Here is a 14,144-nt window from a genome sequence, read left to right as displayed (position 1 = left end):
CTCAGGGATTACTCCTGGCTATAAACCCAGACATCACTCCTGGCTCAGGGGACCATATGGGATGCTGGGGATTGAACCTGGGTCTGTCCTGGGTCAGTCATGTGCAAGGCAAATAAATGCCTTACTGCTGTGCTATAGCTCTTGCCCCTACCATTGTATTTTCTAAAAAATTCTTTAATAAAGTCAAAATATTGAGAAACAGCTATATATTTGATGATTATATTTCAAATTCATAAAAAATGTTATATATTCAAAATCACAATTGAAAAGGAGCGATGAAGTTCAATTTGAACAAAGAATACTCTGGTTAGTTGATTTTTCTCCACAGGCTCATAAACTCTCTCAGAAGAACTGTTAATTACAAATAGAGGCCAAATGAATACTAATTATTCTTTATTTAATTTTTGCTTCTAAAATACTCAAGAGTTTTTTATACTTCATATTCTTTTGGCTACTATGCTTCCAGGTTGAGAAATTTGGCCATATAAACAATGGGTTCATAAATTAAAATATATATTTTCTATGGTAACTTTATAATATTTTCTTTCTTTTGGCTTTTAGCCACAAAACAAGAGACATATAATAAAAAATCACACATAAATTGTGTCATTGAAAAAGTACATTTACATTAGTTTAAAATTTTCTCTATATTTAATATATACTCTCCCTTTGATGTCTTATTCAGAAAACTTGACAGTTTAGAAAGCAGATGAAGATAAGAAGGAAAAATGACTAATGTAGAAGAACCCAGTCAATTTCTTTAACATAAGTGATAATGACATGAAAAATATGAATTACCATATGAGACATTATAGGCATAATAATTATAATGTGAAATATATGATGAGCAATAGATTTGTTAATGAAAGGGACTATTATATGTCAATATAAATGTTAATTTTTATTTCCCTCCTCACATTGTTTCCTGAACAAATAATGTCATCAGTTGAGTTTGGAGATTCAGAAGCAATGCATGATAATCCCATTGGGTTTTCAGATACATTGTGGAATCGATGCAGTAGAACTACCCCATACATTTATTCTGAATAATGACTGATTTAAATTCACTGGCTGCAACTTGTCAGGGCACGGAGTCTACATAAACACCAGCTCCAGTGAAATGAAGGAAAGGGCAATCTAGTGTCATCAGGAAGGAACTCAGACTGTTATTCTTAGTTGGCCAAGGAAAAGTGAAATGGAAGCAGCACAATGTGGCCATTATGGCAGTGTATGAAGGTCATACAATGACTAACTTATGGAACTTACATTTGAATCTGAGTCTTCCTGACTCCCATACTCAGTTTCCTCCCCACACTGTGGAACACGCTTTCCTGAACACGCAGCACAGGCATGCACAGGCATGCAACTCTTATGATAAAAAACACCTTGGCCATGAAGAATCACGGGTGATTTTATTTGCAGGAGAGCTGATGAGAAATGATGTCAGAATCTTGTTTTTCTTCCCCTAGATTCCAGCAAAAAATTTTGAGCAAAAAAAAAAAAAATCTCTTGATAATATCTATAGCAATGCACTTCGAATGTTGAAGGAAGAAAGTTTGAGAGTTAGAAAGTGAATAAGAAATATATGATATTGGATAAGAATGGAAAAATTTCATAAATATGGATGAGTGTTTCCACAAATTATGAGCTAATTATGAGCTAACAAAAAAGTGAATACCCAGTTGCCAAAACCATTTGCTTATGGAAGTACCTAGACCAGCTACCCAATCTCCAATGTTCTCCTAAGAAGTCTATGTAAATTCTTAAAGAGAAAGGCAAATTTGTGTGAACTGCCTAGTGACAATTCTAGTGACCTGACTTTTATAGTCATTAGGTATCTATTCTTTTTCTTAACTTCTCTACATATTTTCCCTGTAATATCCTCTGATCTTGAGCATCTATCCTTACTTCTCTATCAATACCCAGACACAGAATCTTTCCTCTGCAAAAAAAAAAAAAAATTTGTACAGAAAATGAAATCTCTGTCTTTTCTAACCTTTTCTGTTAGCTTTCTTCTTTGTTGTCTGGAGCAGTCAACTGCCAGATAAAATTTTTGTCACCCAGAGTTTTAAGTATAGATGCTATATTTGAAAAATTATGTAGGAAAAAGCTTAGTACATTTTTCTATCTGGTTAAGACTTTTGTCTCTTCCAGAAATCTCTCTTTAAAAGTGGCCATAAAAGATATTTACTGTTGAGTTTTATGCGCTATATGTAGAATGATTTTGAATGATGTTTACCTGCTTGACACATACATGTTATAATGCAATACAACTTTGGTAAATTTTTGGATAATTTAGCATGTTTCAAATCAAGAAAAGACCAAAGAGAAACTGAGAGTCAAAAGAGACATTATGGATTAATTGCACATAAAATATTTCTTTTGGATAGATGCTATGTTTAGATTTCTATCTATGACTACTTACCCCAGATTTACTCAAAAAGGACATATATGGATTTTTAATAATATGTTAAGTTGCAGTTAGTTTCCCTACCTGAAAACCTTCCTGAAGATGAATTTGCTATCTTATTACCATGCTCAATCACCAAAAGGCTCTTGAAAAATAGAAAGTAAAAAAGAATTTTGAAAAGTCATACACAGTTTTCATTTTCTTCAATTAAACCATATTTAAACAAGAAAGTCAAATATTTTTACAGATATCAAGTGAAAGTCTAGTCAATTAGAAGTGATATTTAATAAAAAAAAATATGATCCTTTTCTCTTCTAACTCTCTATCCTCCACCTAAGCCTTTCACTTTTAAATCATTAGAACTGGGTTTTTACATTATGCCAAGGCCAATAAAATGTATAAGAGCTATAACAACCAGAGTGCTTGCATCCCTTCTTATTTTAACTGAGATATTTCCAGAAGGCTAAATGAAGGTTGCAATGCTGGAAAAGGATGCTAACTACACTCTCCCCTCTGTTCGTGTCTCTGAGAGCCTTCATTTATCAAGACAAATCAGGGAGGCTGAAATAAAGAAGAGATCAGTTGCAATAAGGTTGCTAGAGAAGAAAATGGGAGTGACTGAATAAAATCTGGCCCTCAAAGAAAGCCTAATTGCCTTTATCTGATGTTGTTTTGATTATCCCAGGTGATAGATGAGACCAGCAAGTTGGGAAGGTGAAGTAAAAAAGACAAAGATAAATGGCAAAGAAAGAAGAAACCCAGAACTCTCCAACAGGCATTTTAAGAACAGTAAGTTAAACTTTGTACTCAAAATTTAAAAATTATATTCGTCTTTTTATTTTTTCTCAATTTTTCTTTAGAAAGGGACCAGAGTTGGTGTTTGAGAGATAGTACAGAGGGGAAAGCACATGGTCAATTTGGATGAGATTTCCTCTCCAGAATCCCATCCTGTCCCTCAAAAAAGGAAGGAAGGAAGGAAGGAAGGAAGGAAGGAAGGAAGGAAGGAAGGAAGGAAGGAAGGAAGGAAGGAAGGAAGGAAGGAAGGAAGGAAAGAAGGAAGGAAGGAAGAAGGAAAGGATAGGAAGGAAAGAAAAGAAAAGAAGAAGAGAAGAAAGAAAAAGAAAGAAAGAAAGGAAAAGAAAGAAAGAAGAAAGAAAAAGAAAGAAAGAAAGAAAGAAAGAAAGAAGAAGAAAGAAAAAAGAAAGAAAGAAAGAAAGAAAGAGAGAGAGAAGAGAAAAGAGAAGATAGAGAGAGAAGAAAGAAAGAAAGAAGAAAGAAGAGAAAGAAGAAAGAAAGAAAGAAAGAAAGAAAGAAAGAAAAAAGAAAGAAAGAAAGAAAGAAAGAAAGAAGAAAGAAAGAAAGAAAGAAAGAAAGAAAGAAAGAAGAAAAGAGAGAGAGAGAGAAAGAGAAAGAAAGAAAGAAAAAAAAGAAAGAAGAAAGAAAGAAAGAGAAAGAAAGAAAGAAAGAAAGAAAGAAAGAAAGAAAGAAAGAAACAAAGAAAGCAAGAAAGAAAGAAAGAAAGAAAGAAAGAAAGAAAGAAAGAAAGAAAGAAAGAAAGAAAGAAAGAAAGAAAGAAAGAAAGAAGAAAGAGAAAGAAAGAGGAAGGAAGGAAGGAAGGAAGGAAGGAAGAAGGAAGGAAGGAAGGAAGGAAGGAAGGAAGAAGAAAGAAGAAAAAGAAGAAAGAAAGAAAGAAAAGAAAGAAAAAAGAAAGAAAGAAAGAAAGAAAGAAAGAAAGAAAGAAAAGAAAGAAAGAAGAAAGAAAGAAAGAAAGAAGAAAGAAAGAAGAAAGAAGAAAGAAAGAAAGAAAGAAGAAAGAAAGAAAGAAAAAAGAAAGAAAAGGAAGAAAGAAAGGAAGGAAGAAAGAAAGGAAGGAAGGAAAGAAAGAAAGGAAGGAAGGAAAGTAGAAAGAAAGAAAGAAGGAAGAAAGAAAGAAAGAAAGAAGAAAGAAAGAAAGAAAGAAAGAAAGAAAAAAGAAAGAAAGAAAGAAAGAAAAGAAAGAAAGAAAGAAAGAAAGAAAGAAAGAAAGAAAGAAAGAAAGAAAGAAAGAAAGAAAGAAAGAAAGAAAGAAGAAAGAAAGAAAGAAAGAAAGAAAGAAAGAGAAAGAAAGAAAGAAAGAAGAAAGAAAGAAGAAAGAAAGAAAGAAAGAAAGAAAGAAAGAAAGAAAGAAAGAAAGAAAGAAAGAAAGAAAGAGAAAGAAAAGCAAAAAAATAAAAATAAATAAAAAAAAAGGAAAGAAAAGCAAGAAAAATTAGCTGGTGAGCTATTCTAGGATGAGGAGCAATCTCTTGGAGACTCCAGAGTCCACTATTAACCCTGGAAATCTTCCTTCAAGGCTGAAAACCATGTTTGTTCATGAAGAGTTTTTTAACCAAAGTAAACCTTTATCTTCCCTGGAACAGAACCTCATTCTTCAACACAGAGCCAATGACTTTTCATGGTGTTGACACATGCTCTCCTCTCACATCATAAATGTGCCACCCTCATAGTCCCTGTTTAATTACTGTTTATTAGAAATGAGTTCCCTCCACATTCCAGTGTGGCACTTTTCATTTCTCGGTCAGTGACGTTCCTTCTTATGGAAAGTTACCAACTGTCTGATCCCAAGTGCCCAATGATTTGAAGCCACCGGCGGTCTGATCTCAAGTGCCCAAAGTTCTGAAGATGTGAAGACAGTGGCTGGAATGCTGGCCCAACACTTTTATTGATACTGAAGTTTATACAAAATTGGAACTGAGAAATGATCACTGTCATTGTAATCTTCAACACAAATTCTCCCTATATCCCAAATTCCATCTTCTAGGTCTCAGGCTGGCTCAATCCTTTATTTTCAGAAGACAGACTCTTAAATTAACAGGGACAACACTTTTCTCTATCTGGTTGCTTGCTTCTAAGGCATTCGGGGTGGAGATGCAAACAGAGACACAGACAGGAGAAAAAAACATGAAACAATGGGATCGCGACTAAATTATCCAGAGGTCAGTACAAATTTGAGCTAATTTTTACTAACAGTCATTTGATAAAATAACAACTGGCCTTCATGGAATGTCAAGGACAAAATATTAGAGAAAACCAATATATAGAAATTATTTTAGAAAATACATCAATTAATAATGCTGTTTTTCCCCTGCAAAAAAAAATAATCAGATACACCCAAATTTATGAAATAAATTCCTTTGATAGGCAAAGCTCCCGGTAAGACAATGAGGCTATTTCTTGTCACTAGGGAAGGGCATTGCCACCAAAGATTTTTTAAAAACTCGGGTGATTAATTTCAATGAGAGCTGAATTCAAGGTCAGTTGTGTAATACCAGCCATTATTTTCCCTTTGCTACCTTTGGCAGGGAATTCACATGGATCATCCATAAATAATTAAAACCAAACTTTCTGCTGTATCAGCTTAACTACAGCAGGGAAATGCAGGAGGGCCGAGATTTTATTTAATTTGGAACCCCTAATAGAAAAAGAAACAAGCTTCTCTGTATATTAAGAAATGAGTCCTACTTCCTTCATAAACAACACCGTTTCTTTTTAAGTGTTCAATATGCTCATTTCCATCTGGACCTTTCTCAGCAGCTCGAGTAAATTGAGAAAAATTACAAAGGCAAAAGCCTCATGCACATTCTGGCAGTATGAACTCATTGAAATTTGAGGTAACCTCCAACTAACAATCGTGAGTCATCAGGATAATGTAATATTTGTGGGGCACATGATGAAACAACAATTTAAAATTCAACATCATGAATCATGCTTTCCGGGTAAAATGGGGTGTCCACAGGGGCCCTTGGGACTTCCCTATTTTGAACTGATTTGGAAAAGAGGCCATTGGCTTGGTATTCATCTGGTGAAAAGGAGAATAAACGGGGTTAAAATTGGTTTTGGAGTTGGTTTAAAAAATCGGTTAGTAATATTTTAATTTCTTTGCAGGAAATAATTTTTATTTTTCCTCATTCATACAAATGTTTTATTTAATTTGCAACAGATGCTGCTTTGAGATGTACATATTAAAGCAGAGAGATTCAGTTACAACCAAAACCACTGTATCTCAATTCAATAAGTGTCTGTATAGACATTTGTAAGACTCTGGACTAATATAATACCATTGTGGGGGAGAAAGAAGAACAAATTAGATATTATAGGTTTTCATGTTGCTGCCTAGACAAATGTGAAATATGCAGCTTTCTCAATCTCACCCCCCAAAATGAAAGAAATCCTGATTTTGAATAACAATTCAGGTTAGAATTGTGTGAACGGGGACCAAATATTCATGTTGATTGAAGGATTGATTACCTTACTGTGTTAAAGTAAACCTTACTTTACTGTGTTAAAGTTAAAGTTTAAAATCACCTTTCATGTCTAGTTGTACATACTTAGTGAGAAAGAAGAGCAAGGAAAGAGAAACAAGGAAATAAGGATGAAAATAAAGTCAAAGTATTATGCTTAAATGGTTATATATGCTGCTGAGAAATAATGATGGTTTGGAGACCACCATGTTGCCTCCCAGAGGAAGTGATTTCCTTTATTACATCCGGGTTGTGGTGCTAAACACTGACCTTGCAGGTGTGAGGGCATCCAGATTTTCCTGCTCATAAAGTATGGAGGGTTTTCTTTTTATGAATTTTCTGTGCAATCCCAAAACCCAAACCAGTTGTTTGAGCATCCATAGTGAAATGAAATACCTTTCTAGCAATGACCACCATCACTGATATCATTCTCTTTGGCACTGTTTTCTTTTATTAACTTTAATTCCAGAGGAACACTTCAATATTAAATTAAGAATGTACATTATAATGACCAAAAGGGATATAGTCATTCTGAAGTTAGGTACTAATAGAAGGTCCCAGAGACAATGTGGAAGTTTGTGTGATCAGTATGAGTTCGATCTTCTTGAAGCATAATATTTTCTTTAAAAATAAAATAATAATCTAAGCCAATTAATATACAATCAGTACACCAAAAATATTTTCAAGTATTTCATGTAATCACAATTTGCAACTTAATGAGTCTGGACATAAACATACCCTGCAAAGATAATAAACATAGGAACTTCAAGCTTTTCTTATGTTCTTTTGTTTTGATCTTTGTGCTAAGAACACTTAATATGAGATCTAAACACTTTTCTCTCACATTAATGCACAATAGAGAATTCTTGAGATAAGTATGTATGATGTTGTACAGTTAATCTCTACACTTGACTCATCTTGCATAAGTGAAAACTTATATTTATGAAAAACAATTTCTCTTTCCCAAAGGGGAGAGAATTACCTTTCTACTATTGTGGTTATTTTTTTGATTGTTTTTTATTTCTTGTATTTTGGTCACACTGTAAGGTATGCAGGCCTTACTCCTGGTTTGTACTCCAAGATCACTCCTGATGGTGCTCTGGAGACCAGGCTCACTACCCACTGTGCTATCTCTTCATCCCCATTTAACACTGTTTGGATTGTCTAAGTGACGACCTGTAAGTATAATCATGGAGTGATTTTCTTTCTAAGATCAACTTACTTCATTTAATATATTATCTCCTAGGTTCACCCACATTGTTTGATATGCAGGATTTTCTTCTTTTATAAAGAACAACTGTGTATAAACCATGATTTTATGATTCATGCATCCATTACTGGACATTTAAACATTTAAATTAATACAGCAGATATAAGAGTGAAGATTTTTCATCAGTATCCTCTTTTTAATTACTTTGTATAGATAGTTGGACAGAATTATATGTTAGTTCTATTTTTTTAATTTTTGAAGATGCTTTTAATTTACCATATAATATTTGAGACATTTTACATTCCCACAAATAATGCACAAGGGTTCCAATTTCTCCTCTACATCTGCAAATACCATATTAACTAGGGGGCCATCGTAATCTATTTTATACAAGGTGACATCTCAGTGTGGTTTTGATTTCTGTCTCTGATGATTATTGATTTTGAACACCCTTTCTCTCCTAAATCTGTTGGCCCATTTGTATGTTTACTTAGAGAAAAGTCCATTCAAACCCTTCGTCTGCTTTTAAATAAAATGATTTGTTTTTCTCACTGTTGAGTTAATGAAGCTCTTTATATATTTTAATAGTAATTAATTTTTCAGATACATATGGTATGCAATAGTTTAATTTTATAACTTGTCCGTTTGCTCTGTTCGTTCTTCAATTTTAGGACAGAAGCTTTTTAGTTTGATAGACTCTCACTTACATATTTTTGTGTTTTGTTTTCTGAAACTTGAGTGTCCTGACCAAGAAATCATTACAAAGACCAATGTCTTAAAGCATTTCCCTCTTTCCTTACAGGCATCTTCAAGTTTACGGTCTGTGTTAAAGTCTTAAAGTTCATATCGAGTTGATTTTTGATACAATTATAAGCTAAACATGAAATACAGTCTTATGTCACATCTTAATTCTGGGTTTTAATTTCCTAAAGCAACAGCAGAAAATGATACTAAAATTATCTTGAGGATAAGTATATATACAGCACTACACTGCATACAAATTTACTTGTACTTTAATATCATTGTTTGTTGTGATGTATTCTAAGCATTTAGAAATGTTTAAGCATAAAGCAATTTTGAGATATGTGTGTGGCTGGAAAATGATATAACTCCCAAGTCAATCATGTGTGGCATTCTGTGCTTACCTAATAAACAAAAATATTGGTTCAACAGAGACATATTTAAAATATCTTCTAGCAGCTAGAAAAGAAATGCAAAAATAACAGTGGGCCAGCTTATAAGAATAAAATGAAAGTCTGACAGAGTTTAGCATTTCTCAAAGACAAAAAGCATTGCAATTAAGAGATTTTAATAATATAACCTTGTTTGTTCTCAACTGAGCTGTAAGATTGAGCTTGCTTTAGTCCTGTGAGGGGGCGGTAGGTAGTGAGAAGAAGATGTGAAATCATCTACCTTAAGGGAGGTCGAAGATAAAGGTAATTTCCTCTCTTGAGGATTGATGTCTGTAGAGTTACTTTCTCCTCCAAAATTGATCACACATCATCACTCTAGCAAGCTGCCACTTCCCCAAGAGAATGTGGACTGCCCTCTTTTCTCCTGGGGGAGCCCAGGAGAAGCAGAATTCTAACAAAATTTAAATCTATACCTTCACATTTCTCAGGTTTCAAAGGAAGTGGAGCAGAGAATTTATTATTTTTTCAAGCTATTGCACTCAGTTATGTCAAACCATCTTTTATAGCTTTCCAATCGTAGTCTTTCCCTTCTTGCCTTTTTATTTTCTGCTCATATATGGTAGGTCATTAGCAACTTTTTTACTAGACTCTAGTGAAGAGAAAAAGATTCCCCACTCTCAAAGAGTGGAGTGCTTGTGGATTTGGACCTAACAGTGAAGAGGTTAGCATTGCACCTAAGGCTTGCGGGAGAGAAATCCTTCAATATCTGGGTATTGGCCCACTCTTATGTGTTCATTTTTTTATTTGGATACCTGGAGGGTTTATTGTGCCTTTAAAAATTTCTTAATATTGCCAGGCCACATCTGTCTCATTTCAAAATTAGGCATCTGATTTTCACCTAAATTATTTGGCTGTGTTAGGATAGTCAACATCACCTACTCCCCATGCTGCTTGCTGAATCTCTGATGCCTCAAGTGGCCTTTACACTCTAATATACTTAAGCTGCCAGAATGTTCTACACATTCCCCAGATTCAGGAAAATTCCAGAAGCAACCTGAGCCCAAGGCACTTAAGTCAAGCCCACAGCATCTCTGGTTGCATAGCAGCTCAAGAGACTCAAGGGTCCTGTGAAGAAACTCAAGATTCCTTCCCAATTGTTTGGGAAAACAAGGTCAGGGGGAAAAGTATCTTGAAAAAAATGTGTAAATAAATCCTGATGTAGGGGCTGGAGCAGTGTTGCACGTGGTAGGGCATTTGCCTTACATGCGGCTGACCTAGGACAGAACACAGTTCGATACTCAGGTGTCCCATATGGTCGCAGAGTCAGGAGCAATTTCTTTTTTTTTTTTTTTTTTTTTTTTGGTTTTTGGGCCACACCCGTTTGACGCTCAGGGGTTACTCCTGGCTATGCTATGCGCTCAAAAATCGCCTGTGGCTTGGGGGGGGGGGGGCCATATGGGACGCCAGGGGATCAAACCGCAGTCTGTAGTAAGCTAGAGCTTGCAAGGCAGACACCTTACCTCTAGCGCCACCTTCCCGGCCCCAGTCAGGAGCAATTTCTAAGCACATAGCCAGGAATAACTCCTGAGCACCACCAAAAAACAAACAAACAAATAAAATAAAATAAAAGATGCTCCTGATGAGCCTGATGTCTGTTGGGTGGATTTACCAAGTTCACAAAGTCCCTTAATGGAAATTTGCTCTAGAGTAGAAGTAAGTAGGTGGATAACTTCCACATAGTCAACCCAGTTCTTACCAGAGAAAAAAATATATATATTGGGGATCTTTGATAAATGAGGTTTTAGATTTGTGAATAATAAAATCATGTATGGGAGCTAGATAAAATAGTACAGCTGGTGGGATGTTTGCCTTGCAACCAGTAAAGCAGAGATTGATTTCTGGCATCCTGTATGGTCCCCCAGGTTCACCAGGAGTGATCTCAGAGCACAGAACCAGGAGCAAACCCTTTGTACCACCAGGTATGACCCCAAAATAAACAGAAATATATGAATGACACTGTTGTATTAAATATTAATTATTAAATCTTTGTTGGTGCAATCAGTCAGCCTGGCGCCTCCAGCCCCTTTAGCAAGTGGGTCTGGTGTTTCAGAATAATGGAGAGAAAATGATCCAGAGAAGTCATATTTTAGGAGACATGAGGCTTTATTTACAGGCCCTAACCACAATGTGTGGCTTCTAAGCTAAATAGACTCTGCATCTGAGCTGTCTCTGATCTCTTTCTCCCTGCTACGTCTACTTCTAGCTCCTTCTCTTCTCTGTCCTCTCCCCCTGAGGCAACCCCTTTGTTACCAACCACAGACCCCTCCCATCCAGGTAAGATAGACAGGAAGTTGGGAGAGGGATTACATGACACCAGTGAAGAGAGGTCACACTTGTTTTATATCATGTGTTGTTAAATCATGTTAGAATTCCTGCTGAATGTTTTTAACTGGACCACCAAATGTCAAACTGTAACTGTCAGGGATTACACCATTTTGGTATATATTGAAATGACACTTGCAGTGACCCTTTTAGATAAGAAGAACTACACATATCTTTGCATGTAATACTAATTCTAATGAGTGGCTAAGTTAGTTGAATCTAATCATCCTCATTGGTTCTGTAATATAAAACATTTTATAGTTTGATTCATAAGTTTATTTCTACATTTTTTCCCTTACTGGGGATGGATAAATACATTAACTTTGTAGGAGAAAACTACAGAAGCAACTAGAGAAGGTGGAACATCAAAGAAGCCAAGTAAATATTCTCTCTTTTTCAGCAGAGTTCTGTGCAATTAGTGATCAGCAACTGTAACTCACATTAGGCTAGTCTTCTCTATCTCCTAATAAAAATATCCACCTTTCTGAACTTTTAGTCCCAATTTAGATGATCAGATTATCCACCTGAAATGATTCCATTTTAAGATACTTTGTAAATCTCTATCTTTTGCTCCCTAATTTGTTTTCAACAAAAGTTTAAGCTCTAAATGTGCTGACAGCCTTTGCCCAGGAAGCCTTCCCAGGGCCACCTCTATCTCTGTTATGGTGGGAGGGAATTTATTACCACTGGTGTTTAACAGCATGAAAACTCCCAGGTCCCAGGGAGTCAGTTCATTCTCAAAGTTTATGCATGTGTCAGTTGAGTTTATGATCCCCACTTCCCTCATCTCATCTGACCCATATTTGGAGCCTACGTAACCTTACAGTTTAATGATGTTTCAAATATACAAGCATGCCTTGCTTTGGGTTTCTTGCTTTAAAAAAAAAAAGACTGGGGCCTGAGAGATATCACAACAGCGTTTGCCTTGCAAGCAGCCTATCCAGGACCAAAGGTGGTTGGTTCGAATCCCGGTGTCCCATATGGTCCCCTGTGCCTACCAGGAGCTATTTCTGAGCAGACAGCCAGGAGTAACCCCTGAGCAACACCAGGTGTGGTCCAAAAACCAAAAAAATAAATAAAAATAAAAAAATAAAAAGACAGACACCATAGAAGGAGAACACAATGAAAACTTTTGTAAACCTGCAACTAAACTACTGTCAGAGAACCTGTACCAGAGAAGAGAGTGGTGTGAGATGAGGCATGAGTGGCAAAAGAAGCCTCTCTTAGGATAGACATCAGATAGAATGTCGCCAACAAATTCAAAGATCCTGACATGAAACTAAGTTTGAAGTTGGTGCCCCATAACTTCAGTCCATGAACAGGTGACAGGAATTGTTTCTTGCAAGTTATCACAAGTAGGATGATTTAAAAGAAGGAAAAAAATTTTTTTTGGTTTTTGGGCCACACCCGGTGATGCTCAGGGGTTCCTCCTGCCTATGCACTCAGAAATCACTCCTGGCTTGGTTGGGGGGTTCCATATGAGAAGCTGGGGATCAAACTGTGGTCTGTCCTAGGTTAGCATGTGCAAGGCAAATGCCCTACCATTTGCACTACCGATCCAGCCCCAGAAAAATTATTTTCGTATTGTTCAAGAGATGAGAAATTAAAACCAAGGTCTAGTCAGGAATATTTTCTGACTAATTTTAGTCAGGAACTAAAATTAGTTCAAATTAACTAATTTTAAATTAAAAATAACTAAAATCCTGATGACTATAGCACCCTAATCCCTGAATCTTTCTTTACATTGTGAATCTTCACAGTTCCCAGGTCTCTGCTCTGCTTCTAAGGTTCCTACTTAACAAGATTTAAGGTCTCTACTTATTTAGTATGAACTTCTCTTAGCTATACCCACAAACATATTCTTTCCAAACAAGGTCACATTTTGAGTTTCTAGGCAAACTTGAATTTGGAGGCATAGGGAGATCTGTTCAACAGAGTATAGCAGTTGCTTACTAGATCATTTAGAACCTTGTGCTCAATGACAATGAATTATCATTTTCTTCTCTATTATATATGAACCTTAGTTATAAAAAATATAAACCTTACCTATTCTTAGAAGAAAGATATTATCTAATTCATATGCTTATAAATCTATGTCTAACAATATGTGAAGAAAAAATTTTAAGTAGAAAAGAATTATAAAAGTCAGTTGAGGGGCCAGAGAGATAGGACAATAGGACAGATAGGACAGTAGAGTTGCATGCAGCCAACCTAGGTTTAATCCCTAGAGTCCTATGTGGTTCCTGAGCTTGCCAGGAATGATTTCTAAAGTCATAGCCAGTATTAAACCCTATAAACCACTGAGTGTGGCCAGAAAATAAAATATTTTAGGGCCAGAGTGTAGGACAGCAAGAAGGGTGTTTGCCATGCATGTGATCAATGCAGATATGATCCCTGACATCCCATATGATCCCCTGACACTGCTAGGAAGAATTTCTGAGCACAGAGCCAGGAGTAACCCCTGAGTGTTGCCAGGTGTGTTCCTAAAAGAAAACAAAACAAATCAATTGAGAACTCTAATAATCAAGGTGGGACATGCTAAGAATTTAATGCGTTGACATTTCCACAAAGAGACATGGACATTTGGGGGAGCAATCTGAAGGATATAAGTAACATGTAGTGTGGCTGATGAATTTGATATGGGTGGGAGGAAAAGGGAAGCAACTAAGATTTGTGCTTTTACTCACAGGGTGGAGAGTGGTACCATTTCACACAACAGGGAAGCTTGC

Source organism: Suncus etruscus, chromosome 8 (assembly GCF_024139225.1).
Source record: "Suncus etruscus isolate mSunEtr1 chromosome 8, mSunEtr1.pri.cur, whole genome shotgun sequence".
Classification (NCBI taxonomy): domain Eukaryota; kingdom Metazoa; phylum Chordata; class Mammalia; order Eulipotyphla; family Soricidae; genus Suncus; species Suncus etruscus.
This window is presented reverse-complemented; position numbering follows the sequence as displayed.